This window comes from Miscanthus floridulus, chromosome 2 (assembly GCF_019320115.1).
Source record: "Miscanthus floridulus cultivar M001 chromosome 2, ASM1932011v1, whole genome shotgun sequence".
NCBI lineage: Eukaryota > Viridiplantae > Streptophyta > Magnoliopsida > Poales > Poaceae > Miscanthus > Miscanthus floridulus.
This window is the reverse complement of record NC_089581.1, coordinates 87,063,845-87,079,953: the sequence shown is the minus strand read 5'-3', so window position 1 is coordinate 87,079,953 and position 16,109 is coordinate 87,063,845.

Sequence of the window (16,109 nt, the reverse complement as noted above, 5' to 3'; positions counted from 1 at the left end):
GGATCGAAACAAGGTTCCACATGACCCACATCACCTAGGAGTTCCATCGGGTTTATCCAAAATGATTTTCGAGCCTATGGTACGTTCAGCGTAAACCGTGCACCTATCTTGCACCAACACTAACACTATCTCCAAATAGATCGAAACAAGGTTCCACATGACCCACGTCACCTAGGAGTTCCATCGGGTGCATCCAAAATGATTTCTGAGCCTATGGAACGTTTGGCACAAACTAGGCACCTATCTTGCGTTAAGATTAGCACTATCTCCAAATTGATGGAAATGAGATATTCCACATGACCCACATCACCTAGAAGTTCCATCAGGTTTATCCAAAATGATTTCTGAGCCCATGGTATGTTTGGCGCAAATCAGGAACCAATCTTGCACCAATACTAACACTATCTCCAGATGGATCGAAACAAGGTTCCACATGACCCACGTCACCTAGGAGTTCCATCGGGTGCATCCAAAATGATTTCTAAGCCCATGGTACGTTCGGCGCAAACCGGGCATCTATCTAGCGTTAAGATTAGCACTATCTCCAAATTGACTGATATGAGAAATTCCACATGAGCCTCATCACCTAGGAGTACCACCGGGTGCGTCCAAAACAATTTATGAGCCAATGGTACGTGTGGCACAAACCGTGCATGTATCTTGCACGGAAACTAACTCTGTCTCCAAATGGACCAAAACGAGATTCCACAAGACCCACATCACCTTGGTGTTCCATCGGGTGTGTCCAAAATGATTTCTAAGCCTAGGGTACGTTCAGCACAAACATTGCAACTATCTTGCGTTAAGATTGGTACTATCTCCAAATGGACCGAAACGAGCTTCCACTAGACCCTCGTCACCTAGGAGTTCCATTGGGTGCGTCCAAAATGAGTTCCGAGCCTACGGTATGTTTGCCGCAAACCGTGCATCTATCTTGCATCAACATTAGCACTATCCCCAAACGGACCGAAACGAGCTTCCACTTGACCCTCGTCACCTAGGAGTACCACCGGGTGCGTCCAAAATGACTTTTGAGCCTATGGTACGTCTGGCGCAATCCGTGCACCTATCTTGTAGCAACACAAATACTATCTCCAAATAGATCACAACTAGGTTCCACATGACCCATGTCACCAAGGAGTTCCATCTGGTGCATCCAAAACTATTTCCGAGCCTATGGCACATTCAGCGCAAACCGTGCACCTATCTTGCACCAATAGTAACACTATCTCTAAACGGATCGAAATGAGGTTCCACATGACCCACATCACCTAGGAGTTCCATCAGGTTTATCCAAAATGATTTTCTAGCCTATGGTATGTTCAGCGCAAACCATACACCTATCTTGCACCAACACTAACACTATCTCCAAACAGATCAAAACGAGGTTCCACATGACCCACGTCACCTAGGAGTTCCATCTGGTTTATCCAAAATGATTTCCGAGCCTATGGTACATTCAGCGCAAACCGTGCACCTATCTTGCACCAGCACTAACACTATCTCCAAGAGGATCAAAACAAGGTTCCACATGACCCACGTCGCCTAGGAGTTCCATCGGGAGCATCCAAAATGATTTCCCAGCCTATGGTACGTTCGGTGCAAACCAGGCACCTATCTTGCGTTAAGATTAGCACTATCTCCAAATTGACTAAAATAAGATATTCCACATGAGACTCATCACCTAAGAGTACCGCCGGGTGCGTCCAAAATGATTTATGAGCCAATGGAATGTGTGGCGTAAACCATGCACGTATCTTTTACCGACACTAACACTGTCTCCAAATGGACTGAAACGAGATTCCACAAGACCCACGTCACCTTGGAGTTCCATCGGGTGCGTCCAAGACGATTTCTAAGCCTATGGTACGTTTAGCGCAAACCTTGCACCTATCTTGCGTTAAGATTGACACTATCTCCAAATGGACCGAAATGAGCTACACTTGACCCTCGTCACCTAGGAGTTCCATCGGGTGCGTCCAAAATGATTTCCAAGCCTATGGTACATTCTCCGGAAACCATGCATCTATCTTGCGTCAACATTAGCACTATCCCCAAACGGACCGAAACGAGCTTCCACTTGACCCTCGACACCTAGGAGTACCGCCAAGTGCGTCCAAAATGATTTTTGGGCCTATGGTATGTCTAGCGCAAACCGTGCACCTATCTTGCACCAACACTAACATTATCTCCAAATGGATCAAAACTAAGTTCCACATGACCCACGTCACCAAGGAGTTCTATCTAGTGCATCCAAAACTATTTCCACGTCAATGGTACATTCGGCGCAAACCGTGCACCTATCTTGCACCAACACTAAAACTATCTCTAAATGGATCGAAATGAGGTTCCACATGTCCCACGTCACCTAGGAGTTCCATCGGGTTTATCCAAAATGATTTTCTAGCCTATGGTACATTCGGTGCAAACTGTGCACCTATCTTGCACCAACACTAGCACTATCTCCAAACGGATCGAAACGAGGTTCCACATGACCCACATCACCTAGAAGTTCCATCAGGTTTATCCAAAATGATTTCTGAGCCCATGGTATGTTTGGCGCAAATCAGGAACCAATCTTGCACCAATACTAACACTATCTCCAGATGGATCGAAACAAGGTTCCACATGACCCACGTCACCTAGGAGTTCCATCGGGTGCATCCAAAATGATTTCTAAGCCCATGGTACGTTCGGCGCAAACCGGGCATCTATCTAGCGTTAAGATTAGCACTATCTCCAAATTGACTGATATGAGAAATTCCACATGAGCCTCATCACCTAGGAGTACCACCGGGTGCGTCCAAAACAATTTATGAGCCAATGGTACGTGTGGCACAAACCGTGCATGTATCTTGCACGGAAACTAACTCTGTCTCCAAATGGACCAAAACGAGATTCCACAAGACCCACATCACCTTGGTGTTCCATCGGGTGTGTCCAAAATGATTTCTGAGCCTATGGTACGTTCAGCACAAACATTGCAACTATCTTGCGTTAAGATTGGTACTATCTCCAAATGGACCGAAACGAGCTTCCACTTGACCCTCGTCACCTAGGAGTTCCATCGGGTGCGTCCGAAATGATTTATAAGCCTATGGTACGTTCACCGCAAACCGTGTATCTATCTTGCGTCAATGTTAGCACTATCTCCAAACGGACCAAAACGAGCTTCCACTTGACCCTCGTCACCTAGGAGTACCATCGGGTGCGTCCAAAACGATTTTTGAGCCTATGGTACGTCTGGCACAAACCGTGCACCTATCTTGCACAAACACTAACACTATCTCCAAATGGATCAAAACTAGGTTCCACATGACCCATGTCACCAAGGAGTTCCATCTGGTGCATCCAAAACTATTTCTGAGCCTATGGTACATTCGGTGCAAACCGTGCACCTATCTTTCACCAACACTAACACTATCTCCAAATGGATCGAAACGAGGTTCCATATGACCCACGTCACCTAGGAGTTCCATCGGGTTTATCCAAAATGATTTTTGAGCCTACGGTACGTTCGGCGTAAACCATGCACCTATCTTGCACCAACACTAACACTATCTCCAAACAGATTGAAACAAGGTTCCACATGACCCACGTCACCTAGGAGTTCCATCGGGTGCATCCAAAATGATTTCCGAGCCTATGGTACGTTCGGCGCAAACCAGGCACCTATCTTGCGTTAAGATTAGCACTATCTCCAAATTGACTGAAATGAGATATTCCACATGAGCCTCATCACCTAGGAGTACCGCCGGGTGCGTCCAAAACAATTTATGCGGCAATATTACGTGTGGCACAAACCGTGCATGTATCTTGCACCGACACTAACACTGTCTCCAAACGGACTGAAACGAGATTCCACAAGACCCACGTCACCTATGAGTTCCATCGGCTGCGTCTAAAATGATTTCTGAGCCTATGGTACATTCGGCGCAAACGTTGCACCTATCTTGCATTAAGATTGGCACTATCTCCAAATGGACTGAAATGAGCTTCCACTTGACCCTCGTCACCAAGGAGTTCCATCGGGTGCGTCCAAAATGATTTCTGAGCCTATGGTATGTTCGCCGCAAACCATGCACCTATCTTGCGTCAACGTTAGCACTATCTCCAAATGGACTGAAATGAGCTTCCACTTGACCCTCATCACCTAGGGGTACCATCGGGTGCGTCCAAAACAATTTTTGAGCCTATGGTATGTCTATCGCAAACCGTGCACCTATCTTGCACCAACACAAACACTATCTCCAAATAGATCAAAACTAGGTTCCACATGACCCACGTCCCCAAGGAGTTCCATCTGGTGCATCCAAAACTATTTCTGAGCCTATGGTATGTTCGGCACAAACTGTGCACCTATCTTGCACCAACACTAACACTATCTCCAAACAGATCAAAACCAGGTTCCATATGACCCACGTCACCAAGTAGTTCCATCGAGTGCATCCAAAATGATTTCCAAGCCTATGCTACGTTCGACGCGAACCGGGCACCTATCTTGCGTCAAGATTAGCACTATCTCCAAATGGACTAAAATGAGATATTCCAGATGAGCCTCATCACCTAGGAGTACCAGCGGCTGTGTCCAAAATGATTTCTGAGCCAATGGTACATGTGGCACAAACTGTGCACGTATCTTGCACCAACACTAACACTATCTCCAAATGGACCAAAATGAGATTCCACAAGACCCACATCACCTAGGAGTTCCATCGGGTGCGTCCAAAATGATTTTTTTGAGCCTATGGTACATTCGGCGCAAACCTTGCACCTATCTAGCGTTAAGATTGGCACTATCTCCAAATGGACTGAAATGAGCTTCTACTTGAGCCTCATCACGTAGGAGTACCATCATTATGTCCAAAACAATTTTGTTAGCCTATGGCACGTCTGGCGCAAACTATGCACCTATCCTGCACCAACACTAACACTATCTCCAAATGGACCAAAACGAGGTTCCAGATGACCCACGTCACCAAGGTGTTTTGCCGAGTGCGTCCAAAATGATTTTTGAGCCTATGGTACGTCTGGCGCAAACCATGCAACTATCTTGCACCAACACCAACACTATCTCCAAACAGATCAAAACGAGGTTCCACATGACCGACGTCACCTAGGAGTTGCATCGGGTGCATCCAAAACAATTTTCGAGCCTATGGTATGTTTGGTGCAAACCATCCACCTATCTTGCACCAACACTAACACTATCTCCAAATAGATCGAAACAAGGTTCCACATGACCCACGTCACCTAGGAGTTCCATCGGGTGCATCCAAAATGATTTCTAAGCCTATGGAATGTTCAGCGCAAACTGTGCACCTATCTTGCGTCAAGCTTAGCACTATCTCCAAATAGACCAAAACGAGCATCCACTTGAGCCTCGATACATAGGAGTACCATCATTGTGTTCAAACTGGTTTTCTAAGCCTATGGTATGTTTGGCGCAAATCAAGCACCTATGATGCACCAACACTAACACTGTCTCCAAACGGACTGAAACGAGATTCCACATGACCCACGTCACCTAGGAGTTCCATCGGGTGCGTCCAAAATGATTTTAGAGCCTATGGTACATTGGCCACAAATCGTGCACCTATCTGTCGATGTTTGACCACCGATAGCCTGCCATGGGGGTCCCTGGGGCAGTATGTTTAGGCTTCAGCGTATGCAGAACTCAACGGTTAACGCAAGAGACAGTCGATTTATCCTGGTTCGAACCCTCGATCTTTGATCGAGCAATAACCCTATGTCTAGTTGGCGTTAGCCTTTGCGTTGGATTGATCGTAAAGTGTTGTGTTGTACAATTGTTCTCTGAACTCTCTATCCAAGGAGCCTTGCCCTCCTTTATATAGTCAAGAGGCCAGAGTCCTAGTCGGTTTACAATGAGAGTTCCTAGTAGGATTATACAATAATACTACTACTAAGATTACAGGGGAAGAATCCTAGTTAGACTAGTTCTTCTCCCTTCCTTACGGGGTATCCCATGGGTCCCACACCGACAAGCCCTCGAGCACTTCATGGTTGAGTTCTGAAAGCTTTGTCTTGTTCCTTCAAGTCTTGTCAAGCAGGAACAAGTGTCGTCGGAGTGCTTTCTTGAGTGAAACCATGTAGCGCTTCGTGAGATCTTCGCATGGCGTGTACCTTTTTGAAGAAAAAAGTACTCCCATTTGGATGTAGCACCCGAGCCTCTTGCTGTTTGGCACAAGGAGCTTGAGGGTCTTTCCTTGAAATCACCATGATTCTTCGTTGAAGGGCTCCTGAGCATATACCCAGGTTCTTTGTCAAAAAGAGCTCGGATACAGCTATTTCTAGGTTCTTTTTGTCGAAAAGAGCTCGGATATAGCTATGTCCGGGTTCTCTTTATCGTATGGCCTTGAAGTCGTCTATCTTGAAGAAGTCTTCTAAGTGACATGTGCTTTTTTGAAGGAAAAAGTGCACTCACTGAGTGTAGCCTCCGAGCCTCTTGCTATTTGGAACAAAAAGTTAGAGGGTCTTGAATCTTATATCGTTTGAAAAACTATTGTCTTGAAGTAGTCCTCTTGGTGATGTGTGCTTTTTTGAAGGAAAAAGTGCACTCACTGAGTATAGCCCCCGAGCCACTTGCTATTTGGAACAAAAAGTTGGAGGGTCTTGAATCTGAGTTGTTCGAAAGAACTGTATACCTCTCCTATTGTAGCCCCCGAGCATATATCCGGGTTGTTTTGTTCAGGAAGAACTCGGATGTAGGGTCTTGGCATATTCTCTGGTAGTCTGCTGTTGTCAGATGTAGTTGTATGGTGGTGGTTGAGTGTAAATGCCGTTTGTTCATGAGTTGTACAGTGTTGGTATATCCTTTTGAATATGATTGTCCTTGAGTACTATTCCTTCATGCCTAAGTCCTCTTTCATTGAATTCTGTCTCTTCACTATGTCCTTTGTTAGGCTTGTTTCGTTGGTGCTCCTGGTCCATGTGCACCGCTCCTTCAGCCTATAAATACCCTCCTGGAGTGCTGTTTTGATTCATTGAGCGTTTTGTTGCTTATTCTGAAGTCTCTGTAGTCATGAATATGGTAGTTTGTGAAGTAGAGCAGCCCCCGAGCGTATTTTGTAGTTCGTGTGTGTCTTGTCGTAGCTGGAGGGAGTCTTGTGATAGGGATTAGAGGTAGGCTAATCCCATAGCCGCATTGTACTAGGAAATACGTGGCGGTAGTTGGAGGGAGTCTTGTGATGTGGGATGCGATCCTTCATCTGGCAGTTCTGGGTGATCCTCATCGCCTGCCCTGAGACTGTCCGATGCAGATCAGCATTATATCCAGCATCACATCGGACTTGGGTAGGCAGATGCCTATCGGCCTTCTCTACTCCATGTTGTCCCACCATGCTGCTGATTTCCGCCTTGGATGCACTGCGTCTGTCCTTTAAAGAAAATAGTGTAGCCGAGGGCGGTTTGTCCTTCCGAGTAGCAATTTGGAACACGTAGTCGTTCCAGAGCATAGCCGTGTCCGGGTTCCTCTTTGCTACTTTACTTTTCGTGGTACCGAGTTCATTGGGTCTTGTAGGATGTATAATCTTCTATTTTTGAAACCAGTTATAATGGAAAGAATCTTATCTTTTGAGTTGTAATTCTTTATTTTCCTGATGTCCTAGTTGTTGCTAAGATTTTTGAGTTCTTTCTGTAAGGACCGGGTTGTTGCACTCCTTGTGAGATAACCCTTCTTTGCTTTATTGTTGATGAGTTCTTTTTGTGGTAATATGATAATTCTGCCGTGGTGCTGGAATGATAAGTCTAAAATATGCCCATTGAACTGTACCGTTGTGTGGATTTGAGCCGTCCATCATTTTAGCTGCGTCGATAAATGGACCGTTGCATCCTCATTCTGTATTAAAATGGGCCTGGTGGGCCATGTTTTTACCTTTGTAAAATCTATTTAAAGGCCTTTCTCCTCCTTTTCTTTGGTACCCTACCTTTGCCTTAAAAACCCTAGCCTTTGCAACTCTGCCGTCGCCATTGCCACCGCCATCTGAGCGCTGCCGTCCGAGCCTTCTCTTTCCCTAGTGCCTTTTTGCCTCCGTTAGTACATGGGTAGGAAGAAAGCCGCGAGCAAGTCCCATGCGACCTTTGTGGATGAGGAGTCATCACTTTACGTAGTTCATGGCCATGAGGGCTGCCTAGAAGGTTTGGCCGGCTCCGACAACGACTGAAGACCAGCTTCACGAGCTTATTAGTAATGGTTTGATCCAGAGCAAGGACATTGCTGAATGGAGGGCTCCAGGCGAGCATCGGGTCCCCACTCCAGGTCCTAGTGAGATTATTCTTTTCGTCTCCTTTATCCATGCTAGACTTTGCCTCCCAGCTTCTGCTTTTCTTCATTGGTTTCTTGGCTATTTTGGGATTAGCCTGAATCATCTTGCTCCCAATGCTGTTCTCCATCTTTCTATCTTTGTTCATCTCTATGAAACCTTCCTTGGAATTCCTCCTTCTCTTTCCCTCTTTCGTTACTTCTTTTGTCTGAAGCCCCAACCTCACCGCGATGACACCAGCATTCTTGGTGGCTGCGGGATTCAGTTTCGCTAGGGTTTTAGAAGTAAATTCTTTGACTATGACCTAGTTGATTTTGTAAGAGATTGGCATGCTGACTGGTTTTATGCTGCCAACTTGATTCCTCCTCTTTCTGTTCACTCTGGGTTTGGTCCCTTGGTTAATGACCGATGGGAAAAGAACCTGGTGATGACTACTGAGCTCTAGACGATCAAGCCTTTTCTTGAGAAGATTTGCACTCTAAAACAGCAAGGCTTGACCGGCTTTAGGATTATTTCAAGTTTTCATCGTCGCCGAGTTCAACCTTTGAAGGTGCGCGAACATTACGGTTTTGAGTACTCTGGGGTGGAGGACACTTCTCGTATGGTCCCTGCCCTTGAGTTGACCAACGAGGAGGTGCTCGAGCATCTCCAGAAGATGCTGAAAGGAGTAAGCGTTGTTCCGCTTGCTGTTCTTGAGTACAGTGCTAAGAACCCACCCCCTGTTGTGAGTTGTTCTTTTCTTTATGTGGGTACTTTTGATTCTCTTTCGTTGTATCCATTTTTGCTTAATCTTCCTTGTCTTGTTGTTTTACTCTTTTATAGGAATTGGGGCGTAATTTCTCTAATCTAATTCCCCTTGATGATCTCCCTACAAATGTGGAGGTTGGGGGTAGTCTTGCTAGGGTGTCCTTGACCAGTAAGTCTCAAACTACTATGATGCTTCCTGGTGTTTCTTCTACATTTTCTAACGTATATGAAGAGTATGTTCCTCATCTAGTTCCTCGAGCTCCTCGTACTTCCGGAAAGAGGGGGCAAGCAAATAGTTCTTCTTCTGCTCCATCTACTGCCAAGAAGTCCCGTCAGACGAGTACTCATCTAGGTACTCCAGTTGTTGCTAGCATGCTCTTAGGTGAGCATATTAATACACTCTATCCTTTTGTTGTTTGCTTATATCTTTGATCGAGTACTTTTGGCCTTTTTTAGCTGGTGCTATGGTGGCCTTGGTCGAGAGTGAGGAAGAAGAGGATGATGATGCTCCCCTCGTTACTCGTCGATGAGTTCTTTTCTTGTTTTCCTGTTGCTGAAACCCTCTTCTTGTTTTGACTTTGGTCTTGTTCTCTTGTAGTAGGCGGTCATCTGGTTCGAGTTCTTCTAGGGCTCCAGCACCTGCCATGCTGCTCTTGTCGTAGGGTGGTTTGAGTTCTTCTGGGGCTTCAGTACATGCTGTGCCACTCCTGTCATAGGGTGGCAGTGACATTTTTGCTGCTGTGGTTCCCCCTGTGAGGTCTTCTTTTAGCTTTATGAAGAAGATAGCTGGGTGAGTGAATTCTGGTTTTATTTCTTTGCTTCTGTTCTCCTTTTTCTTATTCTTTTTGATGAGTTTCCTTATCAACTTTGGGGCCTTCGTCTTCCCTGAGCCTCTAGTCAACTTCTTGTCAAACCTCTAGTGTGCCCTTGCGTACTGAGTCTTAGGACTCAGAATGCACGGTCGCTGAGGTGGTTGTGAGGGGGACAGAGTCCGCTGCTGCTGAATTGTCGGCTCTCGAGGTGATCGTGGCCATGGCGGCGGGTTCATCTGAGGGGTTGGCCATTCTGGCTCCTGAGGTGAACATGGCCATGGTGGTGGATTCATCAGAGGTATTGGCCGTTGCTTCCCAAGAGATTGCCCTGGTCATGCCTTCTTTGCCTCGGCCATCTTCTCCCTCTCCTCTTCTTGCTTCTGGTGGTCCACCTTCGGCTGATGATGTGGTGTAGCAGTTTGATGCCACTCATCGATTGTCGGAGCTAACCACCGCCTAGGGAAGCTTGTCGACCCTTGCGACTTCTTTTGGGGAAAGGCTCCAGGTAAGTTTTTCTGCAATTCTTTCTTTGGATGTTTGTTTTTCTTCTATCCTTATGTCTTGTTTTTCTTTCTCTCTTTTTTCTCAGTCTTTTTCTCATGATCATACTGGCTTCTTTTTCTTGTCTAAAAATGAGAAAAAGTTGTCTTCTGAGGTGAGTACTCTAAAGGCAGAGCTTGACATCTATCGGGTCGAGTTGGAGACTAAGCGTCAAACGCATCAGAATGAGGAGAAAGCTCTCTGTGCCTGGGTAGTTGAGGCAGAACAGCAGAGGGATGCAGCTGCCCTGGAGGCCTCGAAAAATGTGGAGGTCCTAAAGGAGTGCCATGGTATCACGAGTTCTTTTTTGCTTCCCTTTGTATTCAAATTCACTTTTCTACTAACTTGTCTTTTCTTGCTTGGTCTAGCTCTCTAAGTTTAAAAGCAGAAGCTCTTGGAGGGTATCAAGGAGATGAAGACACTCATTCGAACTAGCCACAATAAGGCTAAGGAGGTAATTACTCAAGCTAAAGAAGAACTCGTGCTTGCTAAATTGATTAGGCGTGGAGCTGACAGAGATCTGTAGGCCCAAAAGACCATCGAGGACTTGATTGGCAAGTTGGCAATGGCTACTAAAAAATGAAAAGCTTTGTGGAAGTCTTTTCGGTCAGTAGCCTACCTTCTTCAGACTTCAGCAGACGATGGTTAATTTTGGGCTCAATTCATTCCCCAAGTGCCAACCTGTTTCTAGGAGTTCGTGAAGAGGTGTGCCCATCTTTGCACCAGGAACGTTCTTGCCTAGGTGTTGACACCGTTTTTTGCACGTGTCAAAATGATCAAAGTGGGCTAATCGGTAGGAGGAAAGTTACTGTATACACTGACAGCCGATGAAAATCAGCTTGTAAAGATGGTTGCTGATGAATGGTGGTGATCGATGGAGAGGTTGATTTAGACTCGGGCGTTGCCAATAAGGTTGGAAATGTTATTGTCAATGCCGATGAAGGAAGGCTTGAAGACTACTGCCGATGGAACAGGAAGTATGCCGATGGAGAGGAGGTCGGTGAGATTTCCATCGTAATCAAGGCAGACAGGGAAATAGATAGGAGTTGATTTTCTTTTCTATATTTGTTAGAGTATGATTCATGTAAGAGTCGCGTGTTTCCTTAGATATGGTCTTGGTGTCCTAGTTGTGTTTGGTTATGTCTCTTTAGATCAGGGTATAAATATAGATTGAGGGGTAATGTAATAAAAGATATATCAATCAATATCAAAACCAGTTTTTACTACTATTTGCATCTACTTACTTTTCGGCGACTTCGTCAATTTGCATATTTTTCCTTTTTTACGAGTTCTCATTGATTCGGCGAGTTGCATAGCTTCAGTGCGACCTTCGGTGATTCTCGAGTTCCGTGTGAGTACCTCTTGGCCGTGACTTTCGGGCGTATTGCTGTTGTCAGGACCAAAGTGCTCGTATCTTCATCCTTGTTGATTAACAGGTCAAATCGACTGGCACGCTTTGGATATCGATTCGGGTATTAGCCCTTTGTGTTTGCAGATCCACTTTTGCATCAACACATCTTTTGGCATGCTCGGTGGGACCAATCAATCCAATCAATATGTTCAATTCTGAGATCGATTCAGGGAACATTATCGTGGTATCAGAAGAAGATCTTAAGGAAGAGCAGAGGCAGGCTATGGAAAAGGCTGTAGAAGAATACAGGCAGCTTTGTCTAAAATCGTTTAGCCTGAACAAGAGTGGACAAGTCATCCAGAAGCAAGATTTGTCATTGCCTCGGTAGGTTACCTTTGACTCCAATCCTGGTAAACTTCAAGAGATGGTTAATTCTGCAGTAAATCATGCTTTGATTAATCATTCCAATGTATTGTCCAATACTGTTCATAATGCTGTGGTTCGAACTCTCAAAGAAGGACAAGCGTCACAGCATTATGTTGGGCCTACCTATCACCAACCAGAGCCAGCATCTATTAATACTCCATCGGCTCCCTCGGCCGTTGTGGGTACAGAAGTTACTTCTCCTCCAGTATCGGTAGGCTTACCTAATATTCAATCTACACCGATACAATCAGATCCGGTACTACCAGGAGGGCGAGTTCAGCTTAATACAGATCTAGCGGCATCAGCTATGTCAGGCCCTATGTCTCAGAATAGCCAGATTCCTACTAATTGGTGGGGATATGGTATGCCTCCGAAGTCATCTGCTTTCAATCCTAGGTTACCTCAAGTATTTGACATAGTAGGAAAAGCTCCTATACCATCGGCTATTTCATCGATGGCTCAAGTGCCTCAATATGCCACAGCAACTACTGTGCAACCAACTCCAGGAGGTTTCCAGATGCCTTTGGTTCAAACACCCAGTTCAAGTCCATCGGCAAGCTTACTGCCGATGCAGCAGAAAGCCCCTGTTATGAGTCAAACTGGGGTTCAGTTCATGCCTCAAGCCGGTTATAATTATCCAACAATGTCAGCAAATTACCAGCCATCGGTAAGTTTTGTACCGATGAGTTCAAATAATGGTTGGTCAGGATAGTTACCTGTTCAACATACAGTTCAGCAAAATCAATAGGTTGTAGGGATTCAACAAGGTCATATGCAAGCTGGTTTCCAGAATCAAACATCGGCAGCTCAGCCGATGAATCCTTTCCAATAGGTTAATGGACCACAAGTAACGGCAAATATACCGATTGCTGGAGATCGTGGGCCACAAAGATATGTGGAGGGATATCAGCAAGCACCTCCCGTAGAAATTCAGCCAGTTCGTCATTAGGAGGCTGATGCTTTTTGGGCCGATAGGATAGCAGAAATTATGAAGGATCAGTTTGGGATAAAGCCCAAGGTCAATACTTATTCTTATCGGACTCCATACCCTCCTGCATATGATTTAATTCCTCTCCCAAATCGGTACAAGGTACCAGATTTCACTAAATTCTCTGGGCAAGATGATACATCAACAATGGAACACGTCAATCGCTTCATTATTCAATGTGGAGAGGCAGCTAGCAGAGATGAATTAAGAGTTCGATTATTTTCATCATCTTTGTCTAGATCGGCATTTACATGGTTCATTTCATTACCACCAAATTCTATTATTACTTGGGTTGATTTAGAAAAACAATTTCATAAGTATTACTTTGCTGCAATCCATGAAAAGAAGCTTACTGATTTAGTAAAGTTGAGACAGCGTAATGATGAATCGGTAGAAAGCTTTGTGCAAAGGCTACGAGATGTAAAAAATAAGTGCTACAGTCTAGTGCTAGATGATCGATAGCTTGCCGATCTAGCTTTCCAAGGGTTATTGCCACATCTTAAAGACAGATATGCCTCTCAGGAGTTTGAAAGCCTCAGTCATCTTGTGCAAAGGATCTCTAATCAAGATACTAGGGTTTTTGAGCCTAAAAAGAATTGGAGTAAAAAAGTATCATTTGTTGAAGAAGTAGGAGATTCTAATTCTGATGAAGAACCAGTTATCGGCTTAGCTGAGTGGGTTAAGAATAAAAAGCCGATATCTTGTCCCTTTGGTTAAAAAGAACCAGAAAAGTTTACCTTTGATATCACCAAAGCCGACAAGATATTCGATCTTCTGCTTCAAGAGGGCCAAATTAAGCTGTTCCGATGATGCAAAAAGTAAGGGTTTGCTGGGAGAAAGCAGTAGTTCCAAAAACCCTCCTCGACCTAGCATTGTGATTACCCATCGAAGGCAGCAGGAGGATTAGCGTCAGCGTAAGGACCGATATCGACAACAGCAAGAAGAGAGACGTCGAGAAGAATGGTATCGGCATAAAAATCATTGGAGGTGCCCATTTTTCATCCATTGTTGGGAAGAAGGTATTAAATTGCCAACTGTTGAAAATTGCCCTGAGTGCAATGGTTATTATGGGGTCAATTGGTCAGAAAGGAGGTTTCAACCTAGCAATCAGGGTTTATTTATCAATGAGCCGATCAGAGGCAGAGCGTCAGTGCATGATCGGCTAGGGGGCAGACTTAGTGTACATGAATGGCTTGGTAAACACGCTGGATATTTTCCAAGGAATCAAGAGGAGCTTGAGGAAATGGCAAATGCAAGAGTTCCTGATGAAGAAATATTCTATAGGGACCCTAATATACGCCGTGTAGAATCAACTGGGACTTGTTATCAGTCAGTTTGGAAAACCAAGTTTCCTCGATGGTGCCCGGAGGGTCTGACAAAGACACAGAGAAGAAGGATGCAACGTGAGCATCAGGAGGATTTATACCGAGAGGAAAATTCTTCCAATAAGAGGTCCGGTCATCAGCAGTGGCAGGTAAAACACAAAAATAAGGGTCCATCGGCAGATGTTAATATGGTATTCATGTTGCCGATGGAGTTTTTGGCACTATCTGATAATGAGGACGAAGTTGTTCTCTCTAATCAAGTAGCTCAGTTGACACTAGATCCAATGATGGCTGTTTTTGAGAAACCTACTGATGACGAGAGACAGCATCTTAAAGCTTTGTTTGTGAAAGGCAGAGTTAATGGGCAGCCTGTATCTAAGATACTTATCGATGGAGGGGCTACGATTAATATTATGCCTTATGTGATGTATCAGAAACTTGGTAAGGGAGATCAAGACTTGACCAAAACCGATATGATGCTGAAGGACTTTGAAGGCAATGTGTCACCGGCTAAAGGGGCAGTATGCGTTGAATTGACCATCGGTAGCAAAACCTTGCCGACGGCGTTCTTTGTTATTAATGGCAAGGGTGCATATAATCTGCTTCTAGGGAGGGATTGGATTCATGCTAATTGTTGTGTTCCTTCTACAATGCATCAATGCCTCATACAGTGGATTGGGGATAAGATTGAGTTTGTCCCTGGTGATTCTTCTTATATCATCGCATCGGTAGAATCAGATACTTATGAGCGAACTAAATGCATATCAGGAGAAGTTTGGGAAAAAAGTTCCTTAGAGTTGCTGATTATGAAATTCCACCGATCCAAGCAGTTGGTTCTGAAGAAGAGTTTTAATGGATAGGTTTGCCGATGATGGAAAATTAGGTCAAGGGTTCACATCGGCAGATGATTTAGTAGAAGTAGATATTGGTGATGGCGATAGGCCAAGACCTACTTTTATTAGTGCTAAGTTAGATTCCAAGTGTAAGCAGCAAATGACTGATTTGTTAAAAGAGTATAAAGATTGTTTTGCTTGGGATTATACTGAGATGCCTGGACTAGACCGATCGATAGTTGAACATCGGTTACCTATCAAATCTGGATTTCGGCCACATCAGCAGCCAGCGCGCCGATGCAACCCTAATATACTTCCTGACATTAAGGCCGAAATAACTAAATTAATTGAGGCAAAGTTTATTCGGCAGTGTCGATATGCAGAGTGGATCTCTAATGTGGTTCCTGTTTATAAGAAAAATGGAAAACTTCATGTTTGTATTGATTTCCGGAATCTTAACAAAGCCACACCGATGGATGGCTATCCAATGCCGATTGCTGATTTGTTGATTGATGCTGCAGCCGGACATCAAATTATCAGCTTCATGGATGGTTATGCAGGTTACAATCAAATATTCATGGCTGAAGAAGATATTCCCAAGACTGCTTTTAGATGTCCAGGTCATGTAGGGTTGTTTGAGTGGATAGTCATGACGTTTGGTTTGAAAAATGCCAGCGCTACTTATCAAAGAGCTATGAACTTTATTTTTCATGAATACATCAGTACATTAGTGGAGATCTACATTGATGATGTAGTAATTAAGTCTGGAGATATCACAAAACATCTAGCCAATTTACGAAAGATA